Below are 17,046 nucleotides of genomic sequence, written 5' to 3' on the forward strand. Positions count from 1 at the left end.
ATAGTCTACTCTCAACCAATATTCAGATTAATCATATTAAGACATAAGGCATATAATTTTACTCCTCTTTGCAAAACTTTTATTCAGAATAAAAGTCAAATAATTTGCAAAGTCCTGAAAGACCTTGCATGCTCTAGAACCCTACTATCATTCTATCCTATCTCCTACTACTCTACTTTTCACCCACGCTCATCTCCTTGCTGATGTTGAAACAGTTCACATATCCATACAACACAGGGCCTTTACAGGGCCTTACATTTTGCTGTTTTTTTTTTTTTTTTTTTTTTTTTTTTCTGTCATGCTCTTTTTTCCAGATTTATGTATGGCTTATTTCTACGCTTCCTTTATCTCACTGCAAATCCCATCTTACTAGAGATGCATCTGTGACTACCCTACATAAAATATTAATTCTTCTTCTCTTGGCACTACATTTTTTCCTGCTTTATTAGTCTTTATAGCACTGGTCACCATACAAGTCACTATGTATTTACCTTTTGTTATTGTTGTTAATTCTCTGTCATTTGAATGTAAATTCTTTTTTTTTTTTTCCCTGTTCAAGTTACCTTCCCAGTGGTTAGAATAAAGCCTGACTTATGATAAGAAATCAACAAAAATAGATGAATAACTGAATAAATTTCTTAAAACACTCCCTCCATTACCTTGTCTTAGTTGAAAATTGGCCTTACAAATGGCTTATTGATAAACCAAATTACATTTATAGGTAGATGTCATTCTTGAATTATCTGCTGCATCTGGCACTAGTTTTCATTTTTCACTCGCGGAAGTCAAGAGTGACTTTCACGACTCCTTCCCAAGCTCTTGGTGTTCCTCAGAACTTTCTCTTCCCCCAAATTTCCAGTTGCCTTTGAGGGATCATCTTTCTCAGCTAGTCTGTTCAATGTTTATCCTCTTTATTGCTGTTCTAGTTTTAACTATGATAATTTTCCACTTTGCTTAAGTAAACTCTTTTATTCTCACAATCTCAACAATGTTATATTTCTATATGCTGATATTTTCTCCAAAATATTTTTCAAAATAACTCCAGTTTGGCTGATGAAACTACTTTTCAATTGTTAAGGATGAGCCTCAGAAATCAAGATTGTAGGAAATGGGACTCTGAAAGCTCCATTTTAACAAGATCTCCTGGTGCTTTGATGTGCACTAGGATATGAGAACCACTGATCTATATCTTCATATCTGGCCTCTTATTAGAGCTTCAAACACAAATATCCAACTGTTTACCTGACATTTCTACCAGTATGCACCTAACGCAGCTCAAATTACACATGTGTAATGCTAAACTCATTATCTCATCTACCCCTGAAATCTCTCCTCCTCTTAAACCCTTATCTTCAGAAAGCCAGTTTTCAAAGAGGGGTGTTACATAATGATAAAGGGATTAATATTTCAAGAAGACGTAATAATCCTTAATGTATATGTACATAACAACAGAGCATGCATACATGAGGCAAAACGGATACAACAACTGTAAGGAGAAATAGATGAATCTACTGTTATAGCTGGAAACATTTAACAATCCTCTATCAGAAGTGGACACATCCCCAGCAACTACACAATCATTAATTCCACAGTTGAAATAAAAATCAGTAGGTATCAAAACTCAACAGCACTGTCAATCAACTGTATATAATTGACATCGATAGACTACCTCATCGAACAATAGCAGGTTACACATTATTTTCAAGTTCACATAGAACATTCACCAAAATAGATCACGTTTTGGGCCATAAAATACACTTTAACAATTTAAAACAAATAAAAGTCATACAATGTCTGTTCTCAGACCACAATGAAATTAAGCTATCTCTCACATCAGTCAGAATGACTATTTTTAACATTAAAAATCCAAAAAATAACAGGTGCTGATGAGCTTGCAGAGAAATGGGAGCACTTATTAACTGCCAGCGGGAATGCAAACTCTTAGTCAGTCATTGTGAAAAGCAGTTTGGTGATTTCTCAAAGAACATAAAGCAGAATTACCATTTGACCCAGCAATTCCATTATTGCGTATATATTCCCAAAGGAATATAATTATTATTATACCATGAAGACACATGCATGCGTATGTTCATTACAGCACTATTCACAATAGCAAAGACAGAATCAACATGAATGCCCATCAATGCTAGGCTGGATTAAAAAAAAATGTTGTATATATATATATAACATGAAATACCACACAGCCATAAAAAGAATGAAATTGTGTCTTTTGCAGTGACGTAGATGGAACCGGAGACCATTATCCTAAGCCTACTAACACAAAACAGTAAACCAAACACAGCATGTTCTCACTTATAAGTGGAAGCTAAACATTGAGTACATATGGATAAAAAGAAGGGAACACCAGGGCCTCAGGGTGGAGGCTGGGAGGAGGCTAAGTATTGAAAAATCACCTATTAGACACTATACTTATCACCTGGGTGATGAAATAATTTTTTTCACCAAACCTCCACGACACACAGTTTACCTATATAGCAAACCTGCACATGCAAACCCGAACCTAAAAGTTTTTAATAAAGAATAATAAAAGAACATTATGAGTAACTTTGTGCCTACAAATTTAATTAAATGGAACAACTCTTTTAAGACATACACTTCCAAAGAAAAATTAGACAGTCTTGATAGACATATTATTTATTTTAAAAATGGAATCAGTAATTAATAACTTTCTAAAACAGAAAGTACTAGGCCCAAATGAATTCGCTAGTAAATTCTTACATATATGTAAGAAGATATTATGTCAATTATCTACAATATCTTTTTAAAGACAGGGATAAAGGAGTTAAAAAGAAATTATGTAGGCAGTGAGGGTAAGGAAGTGAGGGCAGTTACTAAGGGTAGTCCTCAGTAAGGTTTAACTTTTAATGAAAAGCAGCCCCCAAATCATTTTTTTTCTAACAAAGAGCACCTGTAATATCAAGCTGCAGACATAAAAAAGCTGGAAGCTTGCACAGGTAAATGCCTGCAGTTGTACCAATAGGAAAAAATGCACCTGGGACTAGGCGTGATCAATATGGTGACTCCCTCTTCTCTTTGTCAGCCACGTGTACAATAAGGAGCAGAAAAGATGACCTTGGCCAAGTGGAAAGCCCATTTGCTTAATAAGATTAAGGTGGGTGGACCAGCTTTCCCCAAGCTATGTAAATGTCACAACTGTTCAAACCAATCTGTACGCCCTATGTAAATCAGATATTGCCTCCTCAAGTCTGCCTATAAAATCTGCTGCAGTCTGCTGCGTTTTCCTTTTTCGGACATGTCTCTGTTGCAAAAGAGAGAGCTGCTCTCCTCTCTTCTTTCTTCGGCCTATTAAACTTTCCGGACCTTAACCCATTCCGTGTGTGTGTCAGTGTCATTAATATTCTTAGTGTGAGATGACAAACCCTGGGTATTTACCCAGACAATGATGCTGCTTAATTAGAGAAGAAAGAATACTTCATAACTCATTCTGTAAGTCTAGCATTACCCTCATACCAAAATCAAACAAAGACATTATTAGAAAACTACAGACCTGAGTCTTTCATGAACATAGATACAAAAATCTTTAACAAGCAAAATCAAATCCAACAATGGGCAAAAATAATTACACACCACCACCGAGTGGGATTTATCTCACATGCAAGGCTAGTTCAATGTTGGAAAATCAAGTAATGTAATCCATTACATCAACAAACTGAAGAACAAGAATCATATTATCTTAATAGACAGAGGGAAAAAAAGGATTGTAAATACCACACCCATTGAAGATAAACTCTCAGTACACCAGGAAAATTGAAAACTTTGTAAATTTGATGAAGAATGTCTACAAAATACCTACAGATAACATCCTACTTAAGGGTGAGAAACTTGAAACTTCACTGGTAAGATTAGGACAAGGGAAAGATACCCACTCTCACTGCTTTTCTATATTGTTCTGGAAGAAGGACAATCTTGTCACACAACAAGACAAGAAAAGGAAAGAAATGTTATACAGATTGGAAATAAATAACCCTCTATTTGTTTGAAGATGACATGATTGTCTGTGTATAAAATCTAAAAGAAAAGAGAAAAACGTAAATTCCTGGAACTAAAAAGCAACTGGAATAAGGTTGCAAGATACAAGATTAATATGTGAAAGCCAATTTCATTTCTTTACACCAACAGGTAATAACTGGAATTTGAAACGATAAAGTAGATTTCTCCAAAATATACGAATAACTCTTAAAGCTTCATATTAAACAAGTGAATAAGCTGATAAGAAAATGAGCAAAAGACAGCTTCAGCTGATGTAGTGCAGCTTTATCCTATTTGTGATCTTCCTTATTAATTCTGATTGAATCTTAACTGATGTAAATGACAACTAATTTTCATTTGTTGTATATTTCCTGTGTCTAACTCAGTGACTGGCAAATAATATATACTCAATACATTTGAAATTAATAAAAATGAAAGAGCAAATTAATTTTGGTACAGCATAGACATTTGTCAGGAATTAAACCACCAAGAGCGCTTGGAGAAAACTATGTACTACACACGCCAGTACCACTGCGAATATATATATGCTCTCTAACTTTGATGAAGTGCTAAAAATTGTTTGGAAAACTTTTTAACTGTCTCTTAACTGCTTCCTCTCCTATCCTGCTTAATGAAAATTTGCTTCATTTTTCTTATGCTCCTTAACAGTCTGCGGCATTTATATTTACCATGTAACTTAGCCTACTCTTTCATACACACAGAAACACACACAGACACACACACACACACGAAGAACTCTGAGCATGAAATGTCATATCTAAAAATATATACTTATATACGCAACTATACTTCTTTGCCTTGATTGTCAAAGAAAGAATTTTCTCTCTTTCAGCTGGAGACAGTGTTTCCCAACACCACTTCTGACACCAGATGTTTGCCTTTTCCATACTGAGCAATTCTTGAATTCTTCAGCACCAACTAGATATTCAACACTTCAATTTGATTCTAACATTACCTACAAATTCAGCTAATTGAAAATTTGAGGGTTCACACTATTTCCATTTATGTTCATTATCTAGAAGAGTTCACAAAATTCATAAAAACACATGATCTAGCCGGGCGCGGTGGCTCAAGCCTGTAATCCCAGCACTTTGGGAGGCCGAGATGGGCGGATCACGAGGTCAGGAGATCGAGACCATCCTGGCTAACACGGTGAAACCCCGTCTCTACTAAAAATACAAAAAACTAGCTGGGCGACGTAGCAGGCGCCTGCCACCTCGCCCGGCTAGTCGGGAGGCTGAGGCAGGAGAATGGCGTGAACCCGGGAGGCGGAGCTTGCAGTGAGCTGAGATCCGGCCACTGTACTCCAGCCTGGGCGGCAGAGCAAGACTCCGTCTCAAAAAAAAAAAAAAAAAAAAACACATGATCTATGTTTACTCTTTTATTATAAATGTTTCAACTCAGGAATAGCCAAATGGATGTGATGCACAGGGTGAGGTATAGGGTTGGGGGAGAGATTGTAGGTGCTGCTTCTATCCTTCTCAGGGCACATCACCCTTCCCGTACTTGCATGTTTTCACCAACCCAAAAGCTCCCAGGCTCCTGTCATTTACATTTTTCCTGTTTAAATAAAGATTTCATTATATAAATATAATTGATTAACCCTTGGCCATTGGTGATTGAACTCAATCACCAGTCCCTCTCTGCTCCCTGGAGCTTAGAGTATTGTGCTAAAAGTCCAAACCCTTTAATTTTGTCTTAGTCTTTTTGATGATCAGACCTCATCCTGAAGCTATCGAGGGAATCTTCCTGAATCTCATTAAAGTTAAAAAAGACAGTAAATGACAAGGGTTTTAGAAACTCTGTGCCAGAAAATTGAGACAAACACCGAACATTTATTTTTTTTTAAACTACACAGTCTAACCCTATATTCCAAAGCTCTTATTAGATTACATACTCTCATATTCTGTAAAATATTCTTCCTCAATTATACTTGTTTCAATATTTTCTGATAATTTTTTACCAAAATTATAAATCACAACCTTTTTACTATAAAAGTCACCCCATATTGTCATCTAACCATTATTGCCCTGTCCTCTTTTCTTCCATCAGCATAAACCTCTAAAAGGCATGTTCCACATTTACTCTTTTAACTTGTCTACCCCATACATTGCTCAATACTTTCCATTCCTGTAGCTCCAATAAACTGTCTCTTAGTGAAGTCATAAGCAACTCCTCAATATGATGGACTCATCTCAGGGAACACACAATTAATAATAGTAAAAAACTATTTTCAAAAAACAAAACAAAAACGTAAGAAACTATCTCCTATGCAGTTTATTGATACAATATTTGATCCAACTCTATGCTTGAAAAGGATGTGTGTATAGAATTATATTAGTATGTGATTGCAGGTATACAAATAGAGAGCTTTTGGAGCAAGAACAAATGTATTGTTAGTGCCAGTTTCATTTGGTTTTGTATCTTTCTTAGAAGTGATGAACTACCTTTATCACAGCAGCTCTTGCTCTAAAAAATAATATCACGGATACTTGGAGGTTTCAGATTTGCCTCATTTAAAAGCAGAGATGACTCATTCTATCAATGATCTCAAGTACTCTGATTTCTAGATCATGCCATTTACTGCATTTCCACATTTGTATCTGCTTCTAATAATGGGCAACTTCCTAAAATGTTTTTGAAAACACCACCTCATTTCCAAAGTCAATTTTTTCTTCTCATCTTTGGAGTAAAATGACTGATTAAGGAATGATGAAAACCCAAATTAAGAATTGGGAAAACAAATCTGAAAGTGTTGGCAACTTACCTAGTAGTCAAAGACATACAGTACTTGTGAGCAAAGGTATTAGCCAAAATTAGGTTTAGATAATTAATTCCTATGAAATCCTAAATACATCTTAACATATAAAGGGACCAGAGAAACAAAGTATTTGATGGAAATTCCAGCTATAAAAGCACCTGAATGTTAAAGATATCTGCAAATTTAATTCATATTTTTTTTTTTTTCCATTTACAGGTGCTCCACAAGTTAAGTAGAGGTTATGTCACAGTAAATCCATTGTAAGTTGAAAATATCAAAGTCAAAAGTCCAATTAATACACCTAACCTACTGAACATTGTAGCTTAGCCTAGCTCAGATCGTGTTCTGAACACGATCAGAACAATTAGCCTAGACTTGGGCAAAATCATCTGGCAACACACTACAGAAGGTTTTGATGTTTTGCAAAAGCAAAATATCTTTGGACCAAAAGGTTTTGCTTATTTTCCTTTGCTCGTAAAATTTAAAATTATTCTGCTTCTTTATGGCTTAAAACTTTAATGGTCATTGTTTCAAACAATCTCTAGAATAAATTGTTCATCTATTTTTAATTTTGCCTACATTGTTTTTTGTTTGACTTAGATGCATCATCTGGAGTAATTCAAAGGCTGCTTGACTTCTTAGCAGTATTACTACTGCTACAAACTCCTCATCCCTTCACTCTGCCCCCAACTGGATTAATTATTGTAATAAAAACTAAGAAAAATACGCGGAGCTCTTCGGGGGAAAAAAAAATGCATACATGTAGTTACTAGAAGCACTTTTTAGCATTAACTGGATTCTTGAATATTTAAGGTCAATATATACTGAGGCCTTTGGAATCCTGACCTGAAACTATATTTTCTTATTATCTTACTTTCCATAATTTCTGAAGTAAAATTGTCTTATAGTCTGCAAATTAACAAACATTGGTTCACATTTATCAATAAACCATACAAACATTTGTATATTTCTAAATAAACTGAAAGAAATTTATTCTATTATTTCTATTTATTTAGTAAATAGAAAGAATAAATTATACCCAAAACAAATTAAACAAGTTAGATGCATTACTTTTTAAACAAAAATAAAATATAACTCTAGTTTTATTTTTATTTTATTTTAGTTTTGCATTTCTAAGATTTGTTTTAATTGTGCTAATTGTGTTAAAATCAATTTATAATTGTATTAAAAGATACACAACGTAAAATGTATCATGTTAACCATTTTGAAATATAAAATTCAGTAGTAAAAACATTCACATTGCTGTGCACCCAATGTCTAGAACTTTTTCATTTGGAAAAACTGAAACTGTATTTTTATGAAAAAACAACCCCCCATTTATCCCTTCCTCCAGCCACTGGCAACCACCATTCTGTGTTCTTTTTTTAATTTGAGAGCTCTGTATACCTCATGTAATTGGAGTCATATAGTATTTGTATTTTCCGTGGCTATTTCATATGGCATGATACCCTCAAGATTTATTTATGTTGTCGGTAGCATGTATGAGAATTTCCTTCCTTTTTAGGCTGAATAATATTCCATTGTATGAAAATAATGCATTTGTTTATTCATTCATGCGTCAGTAGACGCTGGGCTAGCTTCCACCTTTTGGCTATTACGCATTATGCTGTTATAAACATCGGTGTGCAAACATTTCTTTCAGATCCTAGTTTTAGTTCTTTTAGATATATACACAGATGTAGAATTGCTGGATCATATGGTAATACTATTTTTAATTTTTTGAGGAACTGCTATATTATTTTTCATAGTAGCTGTACCATTTTACATTCCCACCACCAGTGCTTAAAGATACCAATTTCTCTACATCCTAGCCAGCACTTAATATTTTCCATTTATTTGATAGTAGTAATTCTAATGGATGTGAGGTGATATCTCATGGTAGTTTTTTTGTTTGTTTGTTTGTTTTTTTCTTGAGACAGACTTTCTCTCTTTTTGCCCAGGCTGGAGTGTAATGGCACCATCTCGGCTCACTGCAACCTCCGCCTCCCAGGTTCCAGCAATTCTCCTGCCTCAGCCTGCTGAGTAGCTGAGATTACAGGCATGCACCACCACATCCAGCTAATTTTGTATCTTTAGTAGAGATGGGATTTCACCATGTTGGTTAGGCTGGTTCAAACTCCTAACCTCAGGTGATCCACCCGCCTCCAACTCCTGAAGTGCTGAGGTTACAGGTGTAAGTCACCGCACCTGATCCATTGTAGTTTTGATTTGCATTTCCACAATTATTAGTGATGTTGAGGATTTTTGTGTGTACTTATTGTCCATTTGTATATCTCTTTAGAGAAAAGTCTATTCTAGTTATTTGCTTATTTTTTAAATGGGGTTGATTTTTTTTTTTCCTGTTGAATTCTAGGATTACTTTACATATTTTGGATATTAACCTCTTACCAGATGTATAATTTGCAACTATTTTCTCCCATTCTGTAGGTTGTTATCTTAATCAATTTTGTGTTACTATAACAGAATACCTGAGACTGTGTTATTTGTAAAGGAAAGAGTTTTATTTAGCTTATGGTTCTCCAATAAGGGTGCTTCAAGATTGGGTAGCTGCATCTGGATAGCTTCTGGTGAAAGCCTCATGCTGCATCACAACGTGGAGAAGAAGCAGAAGGGGAAATCGGCATATGTAAAAAGAGACCAAACATGAGAGGCACCCTCACTGTGTAACAGTCTGCTGTGTGATAACAAATCAAGTCTCATGAGAGCAAGAAAGTGCACCTGAAAAACAAAGAAACAAAGAAACAAACAAACAAAAACATTAATTATTCTTAATGTCCTAATCACATCTTAAGGGCACTGCCTCCCAACAGTACTACCTTGGGTACCAACACATGACATGCCTTTCAGTGGAGATAAACCATATTCACACCACAACATTCTCCCTCTGGCTTCCCTAAAACACACTCCCTTTTTACAATGCAAAATACAATCATTCCATCACAATAGTCCCCGAAGTCTTAACTTGTTCCAGCATCAACTGAAAAGGCCAAAGTCCAAAGTCTCATCTGAGACTCAAGGCAAACTTCTTCCAGCTGTAAGGCTCTAAAATCAAAAACAAGTTATCTGCTCCCAAGGTACAGTAGTGGAGCAGGAAGTGCGTACACATTCTCATTCTAAAAGGGAGAAATAGGAAGAACAGGGTAACTTTCTCAAAGCAAGCTAAAAGCCCATCAGGGAAGATATTAAATCTTAAGGTTAGAGAATAATGTTCATTGACTGCATGACCTACATCCTGAGCACACTGGTGCAGGGGTTGGACCCCCAAGGTCTCAGGCAGCCCCACCCCTCTAGCTTTGCTTGGTGCATTTTGCACAGCGGCTCTCATGGTTTGGAGTTTCATACCAATGCCTGTGTCTTTTCCAGGTAGGCATTGCACAATGTTAGTGACTTGACAGATTTTGAGCCCCATTTTAATGGCTCCACAGATATTCTTCTGGGAGGGAATCTCTGTAGTGTCTTTACCTGTGCAGCAGGTTTCTGTCCAGGCTTCCAGGCAGTCCATACATCCTTTGAAATGTAAGGTAATCCTACTATACCTCTGCTGTTCTAGCATTCTGTATACCTACAGAATTAGCACTATGTGGACCCCATCAAGATCTGCCACTTGCATATTCTGAAGCAGACGACAGAGCCATGGGTGGAACCACACCTGGGGCCACCAGAAAGATGGCTGTGTGGCTAAGGTGCACTGGGTAAGAATGCAGAAGCAGGGTTGTAAGGCAGCCATGGGCAGCAAACAGGGGAAGGGCATCCTGGACTTAATCCCCCAAACAATTCTGCCCTCACAGGCCTCTGGGTCTGTGATGGAAGCTGCAGACTTAAAGATCTCTGAGATGACCTTTGGGCCCGTTTCTGATTGTCTTGATGATTAGCAACTGGCTCCATTTTAGACATATTAATTGCCTTAGCAAGTGGTCTCTGGGCCACATAATTGATTTTCTCTCCTGAAAATGCTTTTTTATTCTACCACATAGTCAAATGCAAATTTTCCAAGTATTTCTTTTCTTCTTCTGTTTTCTTTAGCAGCTCTCTGTAAGCACTTAGAAGTAAACATGCACCATCCTGAGAATTTTGCTACTTAGAAATTTCTCCTACCAGATATGCTCTTCTGTCACTCTTAAGTTCAGTCTTCCACAAAGTCCTAGGGCATAGATACAATACAGCCAAGTTATTTGCTACTATGTAATAAGAATGATCTTTACTCCAGTTTCAATAAGATATCCATCATTTCCATATGCGAGCTCATCAAAATGGCCTTTCGTGTTTATATTTCTATCAGCATTCTGGCCAGACTATTTAACCAATCTCTAAGAAGTTCAAGACTTTACCTAGTCTTCTCATCTTTTGAGTCCTCACCAAAGTTGCCTTTAATGTTGTCTTCATTGCAATACAGGCTTTTTTTAGCCTGCTTCTCCAAATTCTTCCAGTCACTATCAATTATCCAGTTACAAATTTTATATTTTCAGGTATCTCTCTAACATTGTCCCTCTTCTCAGTATCAATTCTGTCTTACTCCATTTTGTGTTGCTATAATAGAATACCTGAGACAGTGTCATTTATAAAGGAAAGAGGTTTATTGAGCACGTGGTTCTCCAGGCTGGAAAGTTCAAGACTGGAGAGCTGCATCTAGAAGCTTCTGGTAAGGGCTTTGTACAGTATGAAAATATAGAGAAACAGAAGGGGGAGCAGGTGTTGTTAAGAGACCAGACATGAGAGACAGCCTCATTTTATAACAGCCTGGGTAACTAAACCAGTCTCAGGAGAGCAAGAATTTACTCTTGCAAAAAGGACATTAACCTCTCTTAATGATCTAATCACCTCTTAAAGGCACAATATCTCAACAATGTCTCACTGGGGACCAAGCATCAATGTGAGTTTTGGTGGGAACAAGCCATATTCAAATTATACCAGTTTACTTTTCACTCGATTAATTGTGTCCTTTGATGAATGAAAGTTTTTGATTTTCATCAAGGCCAATTTATCTAGTTCTTCTTTTTTGTTATCTGTATTTTTTAAGTCCTATCTGTAAAATAATTGCCAAACTCAATGTCATGATTTTTTTATTCATATTTTCCCTTAAGAGTTTTATATTTTAGCTCTTATGTTTAGGTATTTGATACATTTTGAGTTAAATTTTGTACACAGTGTAATATAAATATCCAACTTTTGCATGTAGATGTAAGTTTTCCCAAGCAAAATTGTTGAAAACACTGTTATTTTCCCATTGAATAATTTTGGCACACCTTCAAAAAATAACTGGATTATGAATTCAGGGGTTGATTTCTGGACTGTCTATTACTGCCAGTTAGTATTTATGCCTGTACCACACTGTTTTGATTACTGTAGTTTTGTAATAAATTCTGAAAGTAAGGCACATAAGACCTACAAGTGTGTTGTTTCTCAAGATTGTTTTGGCTCTTCAGGTCCCTTGAGATTCCATGCAAACTTTAGGAGGTATTTTTCTATTTCCGCAAAAAACACCACTGAAATTTTGATAAGGATTTTCACTAAATCTATGGATCATATTATGTAGTATTGACATTTTAACATTATTCTAATCAATGAAGATGGATTTCCATTTATTTATATCTTCTTTAATTTCTGTCAGCTTCATTTTGCAGTTTTTAGTGTACATGTCTTTAGCCCGTTTGGTTACATTTATTTCTAAGTAAATGAATCTTTTTTTTATATTTCCTTTTCAGATTCTTCATTATTAGTGAAAAATGATATGCAGCTAAATTTCATGTGTTGATTTTGTATTCTGCAACATTGCTGAATTTAAATTAGAACTGAGCCCTACTAGTTTTTTCCACATTTTTAGGATTTTCTGTGTGTAAGATAATGTCTTTAAAATAACTAATTTTAGTTTTATTTTTCCAATTTCAATGTATTTCATTTATTTATTTGTTGCCTAATTTCCCTGGTGAGGAGTCCATTGTTACATTAAATAGAGGGATGAAAGTGGGCATCCTTACATTGTTTGATTCTAAGTTTCTTTTTAAATTATAAACACAGAAATAAAAATGCTGAACATATTTGTTTGACTGATGTAATTGAATTTTATGTTCTAAAGGTATGTATTTTATGTTTATGTCAATTTGCAAAATAATTATAATTATCTTTATTGTGGGAATTTGGGATCAGTTACTCAATCAAATGATTGCTCAATTCTCTATTTTACTTTTCTCAATAGCAAAGGTATAACAGAAGGAGCTTGTGGAATGCTCATTAGGTTACAAACAGACTGGTAATTTAACAATTGACTACCAATAGAACAATAAAGCTACATAGGCTTTATTGTCTTGATACAGCACATAATTTTTGACTGAAGCAATAGACTTTTTTCATTTTTCTGAAAAGCTTATGTTCAAGATAATATTTGTGTAGCTCTGCAGGAATAGACATCATCTGCTGAGAGGCATTCATAAAAATAAATAATAGAGGAATTCCCTCCAGCCCTCATACACACTTTCTTTGAAAAGCAGTGACTATCACTGCATTTGGCTTTTTAAATTGGCACTGATTTCCTTTTTTGGCAAATGAAACTCAATTTTTCAAACAAGCCAACCTTCATTGTCTAATCCTAAATATACGGGCAGCTTTATCACTTACATTTGGCATGGAAGGCTATACAAATCTATTTGGCTAATTTAATTCACTAAAAGAGGTAATTTTCTAAATAACTTCTATTGGCCTAAAGAAGGTAAGATGCTGCCAGGTGGGTTTGTTCTCATTGGCACAATCATATCAGGACATAAATGGCATCCTCACTCTGGGTTTCTAGACACACAAACTATCTAACATACAACTAAGCAAAGGGATTTGTACTCTTTCTGTATTGCTGAGATTCTCTTAACCTTTGTTATATATGTTTTGATCTATATATGTGACCCTTGGACAACACAGGTTTGAACTGCAAGGGTCCACTTATATACAGATTATTTTTAATCAATATGTTTATTTATTAAGGTATGTATGAATACATAAAGTACACACAGATACTAGTCTATTTGTATGTTAATCATTTATGTTTTCAGTAAGGCTTCCAGTCAATAGTGGGCTATAGTAGTTAAGTTTGAGGAGTCAAATTTATGCATAAATTGTCAATTGCGTGAGAATTGGCACCCCAACCCCAACATTGTCCAATGGTCAACTGTATATAAATATATATAAATGTATAGTATATATAAACTATTTCTGTTATATTAATGATTAGGATTTTTAAATGTTTGTGTTTTGAAATATAACACATACACATAAAATGCATAAAATGAATCTATAATGAAACAAATTATCATAGCAAGCAACCATGTAATACTCATCCAAAAAAAGAAATAGACTCAACACATAGTCCTTTCTGTACAATCTTCACTCCAACCATCTTCCTCATCAAAGGTGACCACTACTCTGACATCTGATTCTAAAGTTCAAATTTGCCATTAGGAATCCTTAAATAAATTGGATAATATATTATGTATTCTTTGATATCTGACTTGTATAATTACTTACCTCTCAATAATACTTTTACTTGTCTGAGCAGGGTTATTGCTTGTTTTTCACTAGTTTAGTTTTTTTAAAAATTTGTTCAATTCTATTTATTGGAAATGATGTTATTTCATGCCTAACAAGTACTGGTGAGGTTGTGGAGAAAAGGGAACACTTATATACTCCTGGTGGAAATATCAATTAGTTCAGCCACTGTAGAAAGCTTTTGGAGATTTCTCCAAGAACTTAGAACAAGATTACCATCTGAGCCAGCAATTCCATTATTGGGTTTATACCCAAAGGAATGTAAATCATTCTACCATAAAGACACAAGCATGCATATGTCCATCACAGCACTACCTGCTTTTTCACAATAGCACTGCTATTTTACAATAGCAAAGACATGGAATCAACCTGAATACCCATTGGTGGTAGGCTGGATAAAGAAAATGTGGTACATATATACCATGGAATACTACACAGTCATTTAAAACAATGAGATCATGTCCTTTGCAAAATATGGATGAAGCTAGAGGCCATTATCCTAAGCCAACTAACATAGGAACAGAAAACCAAATATTGCATGTTCTCGCTTATAAGTGGGAGCTAAACACTGAGTAGGAACAACAGACATTAGGGTCTATTTGAGAGTGGAGGTTGGCAGGAGGAGGAAGATCAAGAAACTACCTATTGAGTACAATGCTTATTACTTGGGTGATGAAATAATCTGTACACCAAGCCCCTGTGACACACAATTTACCCATGTAACAAACTTCCACATATACATGCAAATCTAAAATAAAAGTTAAAAAAAAAAGAAACAGAAAATGGTATTTTTAAAGTTATTTCATTTTGATTTTTGTACCTGGTATATGCATATACATTTTATATTTGTGTGCTGAGCTTATGTTCAGTATTTTTCCTAAACTCAGTTCTTCATTTTAACAATTTATTTGGAGATTTGTCTCTACTTTCTGGTACATCATTATGCTGTCTGTAATGACACTTTTATTTCTCATTTTACAATATTTATTAATTTTTCTCATTTGTGCTTTTATTATATTGGGTTGGACCTCTAGTAAGATGTTGAATAGAAGTAATGATAAGATGTATCATTTTTTTCTTATTTTAAATAAAAGTAATTTAAAATCATACTGTAAAGTATGAGGTTAGCTACATACCATTGTACATACTCGATGTTACACTGAGAAAATATTCTTCAATTTCTGGTTTTCTAAATTTTTTTTTCATGACTAAGTGTTTAATTTGTTAAGGGAGTTGTATATGTTGAAATCAAATGATTTAATGTACTACTAAAAAACATGGGTCATTTTTCAAATGTTAAGCTCAACTTATATTTATGAGATAAACCCAAGTTGATTATGATATGCTGCTCTTCTTATATTTCATTGTATGTTTTGGTTAATATTTTAGATTTTTGCATCTGTATTCATGATTTAAATCGGCCTATATTTTTTGCCAGTGATAACATTCTTGACAGAATATGTTATCAACATTTGTTCCTATTTTTCCCAATCTTGGGAAGACTCGTGCAATACTGGCATTTATTCTTCCCTACATATTTGGTTGAATTAATTGGTCATAGCATCTGGAACTGTAATTATCTCTATAGGAAAGTTTTAGATTTTATATTAAATTATTCAGTAAATGTAGTAATATTTGATTATTTTATTTCACCTATGTCAAATTTAACAAGTTACATTTTTTCTAGGACTGTCCATATCATCTAAACATTTTAATGTGGAGTAAAATTGTTCATAATATTCTCTTGGTGTCTTCTAAATTTTAACAGTTTCTAATATTAGATAATCTCTCTTGTTTTCCTTCCCATCCTGCCTCCCTCCCTCCCTCCTTCCCTCCCTCCCTCCCTTCCTTCCTTCCTTCCTTCCTTCTTTCCTTCCTTCTTTCCTTCCTTCCTTCCTTCCCTCCTTCCCTCTAACTTTTACAAGGCATTTATCAATTACAAAGACTGTCAAAGATACAATTCTGGGGTTTATTGATCAACTTTTTATTTTTGCATTCTTAAGCTGTAATCTTATATTATTTCCTTGCAAATAACTTCTTTTGTCTTAATTTGCTCCTTTTAAAGCTTATTGAGAAGGACACTTAGATCATTGATTTTCAAATGTTCTTTTCTAAGATATCAATTTAAGCCTATAAATTTTCCACAAATTTTCATTCTGGTTTTTCTTTTATTTATAGGTTATATACAAGTATCTCAGTTATATACATCTAGTGACTCATAAGTGTGCATATAGATACAGAGGTAGAGATACAAAATTATGTATTTATGTCTAGCAGAAATATATCATGATCAAAGTATAGTCTGAATATAATTTCAATTTGTGTAAATGCCATTATGGAGTCTGAAGTTGTTGATTACAAACTAAAAATAAGTCAATTAGGACAAATTTTTAGTTAAATTCTTGAAATCTTTCATAGTTTTACAGTTTTTTTCTGTTTCTATAACCATTAGTAAGGAACGATAAACTTTCCACTATAATTATACATTTTTATTTTACTCTTTTCAGTGCTGTCATGTTTCAAGGTTTTACTATTGGCTGCATTAAAAATTCAAAATTTTAAATATTCCTAGTGAATTATGTCTTTTCTTCATGAGGTATATATTCTAATGTCTTGCTATGCATTCTGCATTAAAGTATACTTTTTTAGTTATAGTTACACTAATGTTCTTTGGGCTTATGTTTTCGTGTTCTAAATTGTAC

The 17,046-nt window shown here is 34.4% G+C and overlaps 1 long non-coding RNA gene across 4 annotated transcripts in view; it reads right to left on the reverse strand.

The window, feature by feature from the left end:
• Nucleotides 1–17,046, reverse strand: part of LOC103882213 — a 325,635-nt gene that overhangs the window by 31,423 nt on the left and 277,166 nt on the right. For 3 of the 4 annotated variants that reach the window (XR_004182237.1, XR_004182240.1, XR_004182238.1), the window contains one exon: nt 9,294–9,532. The exons of the other annotated variant lie outside the window; for it this stretch is intronic. This is a non-coding gene — a long non-coding RNA (uncharacterized LOC103882213). Of the gene's footprint in view, nt 1–9,293; nt 9,533–17,046 lie in introns of those variants that run through there. 4 annotated transcript variants of the gene reach the window in all.

The sequence above is a fragment of the Papio anubis genome, chromosome 2, assembly GCF_008728515.1.
Source record: "Papio anubis isolate 15944 chromosome 2, Panubis1.0, whole genome shotgun sequence".
Taxonomy (NCBI): domain Eukaryota; kingdom Metazoa; phylum Chordata; class Mammalia; order Primates; family Cercopithecidae; genus Papio; species Papio anubis.